Source organism: Macrobrachium rosenbergii, unplaced genomic scaffold, assembly GCF_040412425.1.
Source record: "Macrobrachium rosenbergii isolate ZJJX-2024 unplaced genomic scaffold, ASM4041242v1 282, whole genome shotgun sequence".
NCBI lineage: Eukaryota > Metazoa > Arthropoda > Malacostraca > Decapoda > Palaemonidae > Macrobrachium > Macrobrachium rosenbergii.
Genome location: NW_027100730.1, coordinates 59,779 through 72,833, shown reverse-complemented (window position 1 = coordinate 72,833; position 13,055 = coordinate 59,779). Strand labels below are relative to the sequence as shown.

Below are 13,055 nucleotides of genomic sequence, written 5' to 3'. Positions count from 1 at the left end.
TAAGGGATTTTTTATCTTGAAATAATCATTATATCTAAAACCTTTAAGTTTGTCTTCTGTCTCACCTAAAAAGATTTTAAAAAATGAAAAATTTTGGTTCATATCAGAGTAACTTCTTCCCAACAGCACTCCATAAACCAAAGGGTTCCTCTGATTGGCTGTCAATCTGGGCTGGAAAGTTCTCGCCCCTGATTGGCAGTCAATCTGGCCGGGAAAGTTCTCCTCCCTGATTGGTTGTCAGTTACGTCATCAACACCACCTCTGATTGGCTACAGTTTGTGTTTACTATAGTTGTGTGTCTCTGCAGACGATTTTTTTCAGTGTGGCCACAAGTCAAAATAGGAACATGCAAATAATTTCTTTTATATGCTTTTTTAGAGTAGTATTATAGATAAAAGTTTAAATTAAGTATTAAATTATTAATTAAAATTTTTTATATATTATAAGAATTTATTATGGTTTTTAAATGTTAAAAGTTTATAGATTTGTCTATGGTTTTCCAGGCAGCCGATGCTGTTTGCAGTGTATCCATACAGAGAGAAAAAAATATCCAATATATTTTTCTTTTTGCGTCATATTTTCAACAATTATTATAATTAATATTTTAGAATATATATATATATAAGTAATTGAAAATGATTTAAATAACACACAAAGCCATTTTGAAATATATCAGGTATAATAAATTTAAGGTGAATTCCAATGCAGTTTTGGTCATTGTTTTAAGCTTTTTTAGAAACTTATGAATAAGGAAATTATAAAGTTGCCTTTTAGTTACTTTTAAATTCGTTTTTTATAGATTGGTTATGCATCAAAACTCAGTTTCTTCATATTGCAATATTTCTGTGTATATTGATGAATATTCGTACAAAAATCTGCCACGTAAATCGCTAAAATAACCTAATTATCAAACGTAAATGACAATGATTTAAGCGAACGTTGCCAGTCTCTGCCATCTTTTTGAACTGAAGCAGACGACAATTTAGCAGTATAACCATACGGCGTGAGTAGCGATCTCGTAAACTTATATTTTTATTGATAAATTAAGCAATTAAAAAGTAATATAACAATAAAAAATAGCAATCAAATATACATCAAAATGATTGTTATAATTATTGATTTTTATTGTTTAAATTTTATTGAAAAAACATATAAATTTTGTTTTGGGATTTGTAAATAAACTTTGGTTGCCATGGAAACCAGTAGTACTTGGGGCCCAGTGACGTCATCATTCATTCATAAATATTAAATTTTCCCTCCAAATGATGTCAAGATAATCTTTACAATACAACTTAAGTAATTATCCCCAAAAGTATCTAATCTTAAGATTAAATCTAACGTTATGTTTACTTGATACTTATATATAATTTATTTTATTCTATAAATGTCTGTGCACTGTCTGTTTATTGTTTGATAGAACAATACGTCATGTTTTACTTTATATTCTGTGTCAGGTTTCAATATTTATCTGGCTGTCTGTTTTACCAGACATTCATAGGAAAATACCTTTTAGATTTCTTGTTTTTGATCAAAATACTTCATTAACAGTAGTTTTTTATGCTAATAAATATGATTCATGAATATATTTCTTATACATCATTAGATAAATAAAAAGGAGTATTTATAAATGCTAATTATTTAAAGCTTTGACAATAGTTATATACTAAAACGACCCCAAGATGGCAACAGTTGCTTAATGATATATTTATTTTTATTTATTTTATTAAATTAAACATTAAAAATCAATCAATTTTAACTTCAGAGAAAGTTAAAATATACATTTAACATACCTGTGATATTAGATAATTAATAATCATTTTTATTTACGTAAAATCGAAGGTTAGATGTTTATGTAAATAAATAAAGTTGCCAGTTAGAAATTATTGTTAGTTTTTTATTTTAGTTACTTAAAGTGCCAATAGGCGGCTATAGCGTCGCAGGCCCCATGAATTTCGTAAAAATGACGAACCTAAAGTTAATTACAAAGAATATTGATATTAAACATATTAAATATTAAATATGATATCAAACAAATTCAAAATTTAATAAAAATAATTCAGATCCAAGCCTAAAAGGAATTAACAAAGAATACTAATATTAAATTTAATATCATAGATATGATGTAGAATATGAATTTTGAATATGATAATAAATAAATATAAGATTTTAATGAAAATTATTCAATTATATACCATAAATCATATTACGATTTCATATATTTTTTAGGTTTTTATTTTAGGCTCGTTGTCGCTCACCTAGCATGTAAACACTCATGGGAGTCATGGCCAGAAGAAAGGAACCTGTCACCTAAATGGCTCCAAAATGCGACTTATTTTCGGTAAGTATTCGTTTCCTGTGCTTTCGTCATTTGAAATAACGTCTCGGGTTCGTGTCTGTAACGAATTGCCGTTGTATTCTGTCTATATATCAGCCTTACTTAAACGAATTGACTTGAATTTTAAGTGTTTTTTTGTGTGTCAGTGACATGGGCTATCTTCCCCACGATAATCGTTTTATTATATATATATATATATATATATATATATATATATATATATATATATATATATATATATATATATATATATATATATATATATATATGTCGCTTTTGACGTTATTTCGTTATAGAATTATCGTAAGTGTCGCCCGTTACTTGTAAAACGTCAGGTACAATATCACCCCCAGGGTATTCCCGTAGAGGCGTCCAAGGGTATTTGAGGGTGACCTGACCCGTATATTGGCCTGGGTTGGGTATTGGGGTATAGCCTTCCTAAATATCATCCTGGGTAGTTTGCAAACTTCCCATGTTCAGTATTACTTCTGGGGGCCCAGGGGTCGACAAAGTCCCCTCCCTCCATGCCAGGTCAGGGCATGGCGCCCTAACTCAGGTTAGGAAGGTAAGGTCAGGTTAGGTCAGGACAAGGCATTCTAGGGATGGTTAGGTTTGTTGTAGTTGGCAGAACCTGTGTCCATCTGTCTGTCTTTCTCAAGTGGCCCTTAGGCTAAACAATATAGCCTAGAAAAGTGTATATAGAATTATTATTATTGTTATTATTATTATTCAGATGAACCCTATTCATATGGAGCAAAGACCACCAAAGGGCCCATAGACTTGAAATTCAGGCTTGCAAAGAATGCTGTCTGGTAAGAAAATTTAAAAATTGACCAAGATGATGAGAAATTTGCCCTGTTTTGTTCATATTTTTGTATTCCTTCACCAGGTGCTGGTGCTAAACATGGCAGAAACTCCAAGGGACACTGTTTTTAGTACCAGCCCCTAGGGGGATGAATTTAAAACTAGAGGTCAAAGATGGCAAATTTCTCATTACCTCAGTCAACTTTTCGACTTATATTACCTGTGCTGCATTCTATACACTATTTCTATATTGTTTAGTCTAAAAACTGTATTAATAAACGTTATTTTCGTGTGGCTGTCTCCTTTATATTTACCAAGGTTATTTTTTACTTAGCCCATGAATCGATGCTTTTAAAAAAAAAAAAGGTTTTGGATTTTCCAACAAATCTTGCCTGACTATACCAACTGTGATGTGTTGAAAACTATTACTGGTCATGTATCAAAAGCAGAATCTCAAGGGTTGTATGGAATATGTATTCTGAAACTGCACGGCTGGCTGCTAGGGTTAGGTTAGTACAGTAAACCCCCCATATTTGCAGTCTCATGATTCGTGGACTCTCCTATTAGCTGATTTCTCTGTGGAACATACATATACAGTACACATTATTTGCGGAAAATTTGCCCATTCATGGTATTTTTCACAGAGAAATGTTCACTAATTACTGTATTTTCATAGTTTCATGGCTAAATGCACTCAGGTATAAGCATTTTTAGTTTTTTTTTTTTTTGTGTTTGAACTATCAAAATAGGCAGTTCTAAGTGTTTCTAAAAGAGCATTTTTAAGTATTCACGAATTTTAGCTAGTCGCCGGGGGGGGTTGTGCGTGTGGTACACATCCCCCGCAAGTACAGGGGGTTTACGGTACTAATGTAAACTATTTAAATGGTCATAACAGTGGTGCAGTAGTAGAGTTATATTTTCAGCAATGAAAATTATTTTGTAAAACTTGAAGATACAGGTACTTCTTACCTGAATGATTAAGGGTTTTTAATTGCCTCCAGCAATTAACTTTATAACAGAAACTGTATTCATCAAAGTTAAAGTATTTTTATCCTTTTGAAGTTTTAACAACTGTTTTGAGGGTGATATGATATCTGTATTATGTCATGTTTTAGGTAAGGTTGTGTTATCTATGGTGCAATACCCTCCCAGTGCAGTCAGTGCACCTCACGCGATGCACTGTAGGCATTACTTTTGAGTTCTTTGCAGCATCCCTCTGGCCCCAAGCTGCAGCCCCTTTCATTCCTTTTGCAGCACATCCACTCATATTCTCTGTCTTCCACGTTACCTTCCACCATCTCTTAATAATTGTTGCATAAGGCAACTGCTAGGTTTTCCTCCTGTTACACCTTTCAAACTTTTCTACTTTCACTATTCCATTCACTGATATCTGTAAGTTCTAAATTATTAACATTAGTGTTTTCCACATCTGTCCATTTCTTCTCAAGTCCTTTGGAACCAAAAGTTACGTGTGTGTAGAATTATTTTTTCTGTAACAGTAACATTCTCATGTCATCGACAGTGGGATCACTGAAGGTTTTGTCAGAAACTGCCCACGTTTTAGGGACTTTGGAGATAGTCTTGTGGTGTTTGAAAAAACGTAGTAGATTAAGTAAAACACTTTGTTTTCAAAACATATTTGCGCTCTGTTTTCAAAACATATTTGCGCTCTGATTTCCTTCCAGTGTGTAAAGTATGTCATGCTGAATGTACATTTGTTGGTATGGAATATACAAACCTTCATCTTTTATACAGGAGTAATATTTGCTATGTAAAAAGACCTAGTGTAAAAATTATTTTTTATAAATAGGCTACTCCTGATACTCATTTGTTAAATGCTATCCATTAAAATGAAGTCTTGCACAGTAGGTATGTATTTTGCATAAAATACCAAGTTTTCGAAGGTCACGGACTCTTCCATTTCTTTTTCAGATCCTGTGATGTTAACTTCAGCGAAAGTTCCAGCAAATGAATGATGGCCACTGTTTTCGAGCATCCAGCAAACTGTGGAAGTTTTTTTTAACTTGTACATGGTGAGTTCTTAGAATAAATTCATGACCCAGTACAAATGCTAAGGTTTGTTAGATGTTAGTGAATTCTGTCGTCTTAGTTGCTAGAGCTGTCAGTCCATCGTATCTCAAACATTTGACGTATTGGATCTTGATTAGTATTTAGAGGTAAATCTTGGCATTAGGTACACCTTAACAGGGGTCCCCTTTTAGCGAGTGACTTTTTGCGTAGATTTTCTAAACCTTAACTCCACATAGACAACTTTGTGGACACACTTGACATACCTTTAGGGTTCTTTGTGGCCAGCCATGGAGTCATTTTAACTCATACGTTTACATTTACCATTGTTGGATTGTTGTTCACTCTCCGTCAGGAGCCAGCCTGTGTCTTCATTGCTAACGTTTACATTTACCATTGTTGGATTGTTGTTCACTCGCTCCGTCAGGAACCAGCCTGTGTCTTCATTACCAGCGGGTGCATTTGACATTGTACTTTCCAGGTTTTTGTACATAATATACCACATTAAAGGCTATTGAGTAGCCCACTGCATGGTTAGGAGAGTGTCTGTGAATAGGTTTAGTATTTGATGTGATTACAGATGGGGTATTACTAATCCAGGCAAGTGAGTTGCTCTTTTGAACAGAATACCACAGGCACCAAGGAGTCTAGGAGCAGACCATGTGTTCATCAGATTCTGAAATGTGTTTTGCTTTCTGGTTCAAATTTGTCATACAGCATATTTGAGTTTAAAGGCAAATAAGCTGAGTATTGTACACCTTATGAAGTGGGTCTGTGAACAGTGGAATGTATTACAGAGTTGTTTCTTTGGGTATGTGTTGCTAGATACATTAGGTTTCAGTCTTCTTGGTTATACCTGACACTGTTTATGGCAGGTTCTGTTCCAAATTTGATGGCAGGTCTCTACTCTAGAGTATGTGGACCATTTTCATAAAGATCTGGAACAGCACGGCCGAGCCTCTGAAGAGTGAACTGTTTAGCTTTATGGCTGTATGTGGAGTTAAGCCTTCTGGTGCTGCCCTCATAAAGCTGTGAAAGGCCATGCTGTAGAATGTTTTGCTCAAGCAAAAAAAAAAAGTTTCCCAGGATAGAAAATCAAAGTTTAGTGATTACAAAATTGTGTTCAATTAAAATACCTTCCTAGGTAACTTTCTTTCACTGGAAGAAAGTAACTCTGGTAGGTAACAGTATTCCAGCCTTTCTTGTTTTTCCTGTTCAGTATGACAGCATAATTTGGTTTAGTGAAATATTTATTGAGACAGGCATCCAACCCTATGAGAAAGTTTGCTGCTCTTTACTGCAAACAAGGGAGGCTGCCTTCTTGAAATGAATAGCATTTTGCAAGAGCCTGGTCACTAGATGTCAAAGAATTGACAGCAAAGGGGTTGCAGCTTATGATCAGAGTGTTATTGGTAAAATTTGAGTATCTATAAGACTCCTTGCCCTGGTGGGTTGGCTGAGGTGTCCAGGACTGTTGATAACCATTTTTTATGCCAAATTGTCAGTCATCAGGTCATGACCACTTTGAATTGAATGGAAACTTAATTGCTGTTAATTGGTTATGGCTTCCTTGTCAATTTCCACATTTCAGCCTCCTTCCTACAAGGTAAGATGGTTTACCCTGCCACACTTGTCCTTTCTGAATAAGGGAGCTCTGTCAGAGGATGAATTATATCATGAAAGACACTGTTGAGGACAGGCATGCTTTCAGTAATGGCTATATAACTCGAGCTAAGTATACAAAAAACTGCTCGTGAAGTATACCACTTGTGGTCTGCAAAGTCTGGACTTTCCAGTAAGACAAAAGTACTACTTTGGATTTCAAGTGAAGTTTAGTATCTGCTCCTTGAAGGTGGCTCAAAATATTCTATTACTGGAGACATTGTCTCTTTGGCATAACTGCAGTACTTTCTTACAGGCCCTGTTTCATGTCCTCTGTACAAAGAATATCTTTGAATGTTCTCAAAACTTACTTTTGTGGGGTGGCATGCTTTCTCAATAAGATATTTTTCCATTGGAGAACTTTCTTCAGTTTGCACCAACAAGGTTAATTATTGCAAAGTTCCTTAAAAGAATGAGACTGGCAGCAGAATTTTGTGTACGGGTAAGATGGAATAACTCAGAACATTATTGCCTCCATCATTTCTCGCTTTGATTACTAAGTTTTTGGGTGGAAGAATCGTTGTAAAATTCAGTTCTGTTGTAAATTAAAGGTATTTGGTTTCTGTCTTGTACAGTTACTAAGAATCTGAGTAGTTTCAGGTAAGCAGCTTGCATTCAAAGTACAGTAAGTGTTTGTGTATTGCACCACACTAATCATCTTGAAGAGCAGCAAGTAATTGAGCCTTTTGATACGTGTGATACTGTATTTAACAAAGTTATATTCAAAGCCCTTTTGCATAGAGTACAAGTTTTAAGTGGAGTTAGTACTCATTAACTTTTTAGCATTGAGCTGTGGCCTTACAAATGGCAATCCAGACTGTTTGTCTAACTTATAATTAATTAACTTTAAATAAGTATTTACCTACTTTTAGTATAGTAGTTTATGTTCATAATATTTTGTACCTGGATCTCTTCTAAATTTAAACTAGGTGCCTAGTTTTTGTACTGCATTGTGTACTATCAGGTAGTGTAGGTAAACTGTCTTGGTCAGCCCATGATAAGAACATCAGATATGCAAGTAAGGTTTCTGTACCGATTATATCATTAGCAGGTTCGCAACTTCGTCTGCTGCAAGATGGTCACTGAATATCCTTGTCATCAAACAGGGGAGACGCAAGAGCAAAAACCCTTAGAGAGAAAGAAAAATGAAGCAGCCACCCAACTTGAAGTGTATGGGAGGATAAGACAAGACTAATGAATATTCTAAAACTGTGACCCATATGATAGAAGGAAGAGGCAGTCAAAGCTGTATAACCAAAAGAGGAGAGAAACCTCTCAAGAGGCTTATTTGTCTGAGACTCACATTATCATGGGTGAGTGTTAAGACGTTTAGTGAGAAATATTCTTGTAGCTTCCCCCATGGGAGGGTAGTACCATCAGTGCACTCTACATGGGGCACTGAAGGCATTATTAAAGGTCGTTTGCAGTTCCTTTCGGCCCCTAGCTGCACCCCCTTTTTAGCCTTTGACTTTACTTCCATTCCTTCGTCGTGTCTTCCATCTTGCTGTCCATCCACTCCAACTCTCTTTTTACACTGTTTTAAGTGATGAATGTAAGTGCCCCTTCAGTGCTTGGCTTTAGAGCCACATTTTCCTAAATCAGTTTAACCTATTGTAGCGTCTTTTGGGAATTGTAGACAGATAAGGTTTCTTTTTGTACTTCATGTATATTCCATGAATGTGGACACAAGAGTAGAGAAGGGAGAATGATAAGTAATTGTTTTAAGTAGAAGGAAGTGTAAGTCAATCATAATTAAGCTTGGGGTGGTAGCATTAAATGAAGCAAGTATTTAAAGATGGTACTTAGTGTATAGCACAAATCTTACTGTACATGTACTTTCTAAAAGATTGCTTCCAAGATTAACGTAATTGTCGAGAGAATGAAGTTTATCCATACAGGAGTGTTACAAAGGCAGTTTGAATCTTGGTGTGGTCTTCAAACTGTATAAAATAATTTTATGTCAGTTCTTAAAATGAATATTCATTTCTGTGTATGAAGTTTATAAGCGGGGGTTTTTTGATCTGGAAACGAACTTGAAAAATATCTCTTGCTGGTTTGTGTGGGAATTTAAGTACACTTTCAGGTCAGGGTACTACTTATACAAACCACTTCAGAGAACCAAGATGTAAGTCGATTAGTAGAAGTGCATTTAGTCTCAATATGAGAGTGTCTTTCTTTGTATGTTATATAAAAATGTTCATTGTGAGTCTTTGCTAACAATAGTAGCCCATAAAAATGAGGTTGGATCTAGCACCCTACATGTAATGTGCATAAAAAAAAGAAATGTCTTGTTCTTTGAGGTAATTAACCATCAAATTTCTTTTACAGGTCTGTTGACCTTTGAATAGGAGTGAGTGATTGAACTGAATGAGGAAGCCAGCATCAAAAACTGTTGTTTCACTTGAAACATCAACCCACCCTGAACCCACTTTTTGGATATAATTTGGGCATATTTTAGGCCATCTTTGCAACAAAAGTATACTCTCTACCATCTGCAAGATTACGTTCATCTTGTTTGTGACAGGGCAGGTTTGAGCATTGCTAGAGGCTGCCCCTGTTCAGTTTTGCTGTGGATTACATCTTACAACCAATTAACTTGTACTCCTGTGGTAAGTTAACTGTGCTTGGTTATACCATACATCTTAATGACAGTTTGTGCATTCATCTTCCCCTAGCACTGAGCTCTGCCTGTCTTTATTGTACATTTGGCAAACTTGCCCCTTCTTCTGTTACATTTTTTTCAAACCTACAACAGACCTGAGGCATCAGTTAGGCCAGGGCAGCTTTTAGCCTAACTAAATGCTGTACTATACATCCTGGTGTTTGTTAGTGTTTCTGAAAGAACATGCTTTTATTTCTGCAATCATTTCATAGACTCTTCTTGGTAACTGTCAAGATTTTGAGTCTTTGAAATTGTGTGATCCTTCTGTTAGGGATGTTCTGATTTAACTTAAACTTGACTTATAATCTGCTGTTCCTTAGGTACTTATAATGTGCTGTTCCTTAGGTTCATGGTTGTTGTGAACAATTGACCAAGTCCAAAGCACAGTCAGAGATAAAGAAGTATGCAGTTTATATGGAGGATATCTGAAAGTATTTGTGATGAAAATTGAAGGCAATTTTTTGTTCATGAATCTAGTTCCTCACAAAATGACAAACAGAAAATGATATTTTAAAGACAATGTGTCAGTGATAAATATTATGGGTACCATATTATATAATTTAAGGATCCTTCAGAATTTCATGAAAGAAGTAGAAAAATGTTTTATATTTTACTTTTCAGTATCTCAGCCAACCTTTTTTTATCACCAGGTTCCTTGAGTGAAAAATATGAACAAGCAGAATGTGGTATAATTAAGGCAGAGTAACCCAGAATGATATTTTCATGAAAGTATATGGGTGTACATTAACAACTAATTGGAAAATAATCAGTGAACCAGCTTTGATGGGAACTTGAAGGGTCCGTGGTACTGTCTTAAGAATCTGTGTTTTCAAAGCTTCTTGTAAGCACTGAACATTTGAAAGCAGCACCTCTATTTAGTAGATGCCTTGGGGTTTGTCTAGCTTTCTCATGAGTAACAAAGACTCTACATAAGAGCCTGCTCTTGAATATTATCTGGATATCTTACAACCTATGGCAGTTCCATATAGTTCTTAACCTAAACTAACCTGTATTTACACTACATTCAATTTAAGGGATAGATCTAAAAATGTACTGCATCTAAAATGGTAGCATACCAAAAAATAATCATAATAACGTAGCTGATAAGTGTAGAAGTCTGTTAAGTTGACGCAGTACTGCAAGTCTAAAAAAACACAGCTGTACATTACTGTGTTCAGAAAAACAGCTGATTAAACCTCTTGATAAATGTGACATCATCTGACGTGTGTGACAACGCTATACTGTATTCAGAAAGTCTTGTGCGCAGAATGCAGTGTTGTAAAATAAGATACAGTTGGTTCATTGAATTATGCCAGTCTCTCAGTTCTAGCTTATGATTGATGCCTATTAGATATTTATCATTGTTTATACAGTATTAATTTTATAGTTTGAATGTTGAAATTTCCCCATTTTAATCAGTGTCACATATTTCATACTGAACTGCTTAAGTTCCAAAGGTACGAGAAAAACTATAGAGTATCTATCAGTATATTAGGAAAATGTTTAGGCCATATCATCTTGTATTAGAGTGAGTTTTTTTGTACATAGAGATTTATCTTTTGCAGATTCTAGTAGTAGGTTGATGATGGATTACTACTGCTTGGAATTGTTCATAAGTAAATGCAAGCATAAGAAAATTATAAGGAGAAGACAGTAACCAGAATTACTGCTGCTGTAAATTGAGGAACATAAATAAGACGATGAATATCTTGGCCTCAATGAAGAAAAAGGTCACATGGAAGCTAAGCCCAGGTTCCTCTATGCTGAGGAAGTAGAGAAATGGTCAGAGTAACAGTAGTTCACTGTCAGCAACCCCATGAGCCCTGCTGCTTCCCATGTATGTTACACCTTGGATGCATCCCTGCAGTATCAGACAGTCTAGTACAGCAGTTTTCTTCCCCCACTGTCACAAGGTTTGGCTATGCTGTTGGTATGCTAAACATTCTCCAGGATATACTGGTCAGCCCAGCCAAGGATTACAATGGCCACTAGTACAGATCTCACCATCCGGTGCGTTGAATCCTACTGTAGGGTAATTAGAATTGTGTTCCTGTGCAATGCAGTGCAGTGGTAAGACCTTGGGTTGCGTATTGCTGGAAAGCTTTTATTCTGAGGGTTAGTTAATAGCTTGGGAAAGGCCACTTGCACACAGGAAAAAAGTATAGGGTTTAAGAAAACAAGACTATGGACCCAGCTTTAAATTAAAATAGTTTTTCAACAGTCAACCAGTAATAGACTAGAGTGTTAAAGCAAGAGAATTGGTATTAAACATAGTATAGTATGTATGGAACTATCACCAGAGTATTATGTTGCTTGAGGGACTATTGAGGTATCGGAGTGTCATGACACTGGAGAAGTGGTTTCTCAAGAAAACTCGAACCACAAACTGACAAGGGGACCTGCCTGATGAACCAGATATTGGCTGATATGTAGGCCTTTTATAAGCAGACACAAGAAAAGATACCTGATTGCAGGCTATGTGTCATCAAAACTTGGGTCTTCATAGGTGAGTCTTGGAGTATTTAATAATGTAAAATCCTGTTATAGTTTTTTAGAGGACCTGTCAGATAGGTTGTAAGAACATTGAAATTCTTCTTTATTGTACAAATATGAATGCAGAAGTAGACAGTTGGGAAACTTAAGTAAACCGCAAGGGGCAGTACTACAGTAAAAGAATCAAGGGCATAAAGGTGCTTCTCATAGTATACCACAAATCCCTGTAGGTGAATAGTGCTTTCAGTGCACCTCACTTGGTGCACTGTAGGCATTACTTAATAAGGTTCTTTGCAATGACCCTTCCATGGCCCCTAGTTGCTGCAACCCCTTTCATTCCATTGACTATACCTCCTCCTCTGTTCCCACACTCTCTCATCCATCTTACTTTCCTCAGCCCTCTCCTGACAATTGTTTCAAGATTATTTTCAGTGCTGAATGACCTCATAGGTCCTAGTGTTTGGCCTTTGGCCTAAATTTTATATTCCAAGTCCAATACAGTACGAATATTCATGTTCATGGAATTTTTGGAAATGGTCTTTTAAAGGAAATGTAATTCTGGGTGTGGACTAGTCAGAGATTACGAACTAGCAGGGCATTAGTTGCGCAAAGCTGATGGTCATTCCATTTACAAACTGCGTAGGTGTTTCCATTTATAATTACATTTTGTTGTCTTGCGAAAGAAATACAATGTCTCCCCACCACAAGGGGCTTGAGTTCCAGTACAGAACCATCACATTTGAAGAGATTTAATATCCTGTAGTAATGAATCACTGGAGATGCATTTAGTTTTTATCAAGGAAGCTCATGAGAAGGGTAGAATTTTAATTTTGTACAGGGTGTCCCAGAGTTACAGCAGCACCAACTTACAGCATTCCGATCTTATGGCACTTTTTCAAATACATTTATCAAGAATAGGTATCTAGTTATGGCGCCGTAATCGAGTTACAGTGCTTACAACAAGAATAGGTATCTAGTTACGGTGCTGTAATCAGTTTCGGTGCCTATTAATTAATAAGCACCGACTTACAGTGGAAATCAACTTACGGACGGCATGCCGCTGGAATGGAA

General features: G+C 35.7%; 1 long non-coding RNA gene across 1 annotated transcript; it reads left to right on the top strand.

Moving 5' to 3' along the window:
* Nucleotides 1–2,264: 2,264 nt before the first annotated feature.
* On the top strand, nt 2,265–11,872 carry LOC136838266 (uncharacterized). The gene is made up of 5 exons (XR_010852915.1): nt 2,265–2,338; nt 5,072–5,172; nt 7,881–8,142; nt 9,158–9,438; nt 11,057–11,872. It is a non-coding gene; the product is annotated as an uncharacterized lncRNA (long non-coding RNA).
* Nucleotides 11,873–13,055: the final 1,183 nt, after the last annotated feature.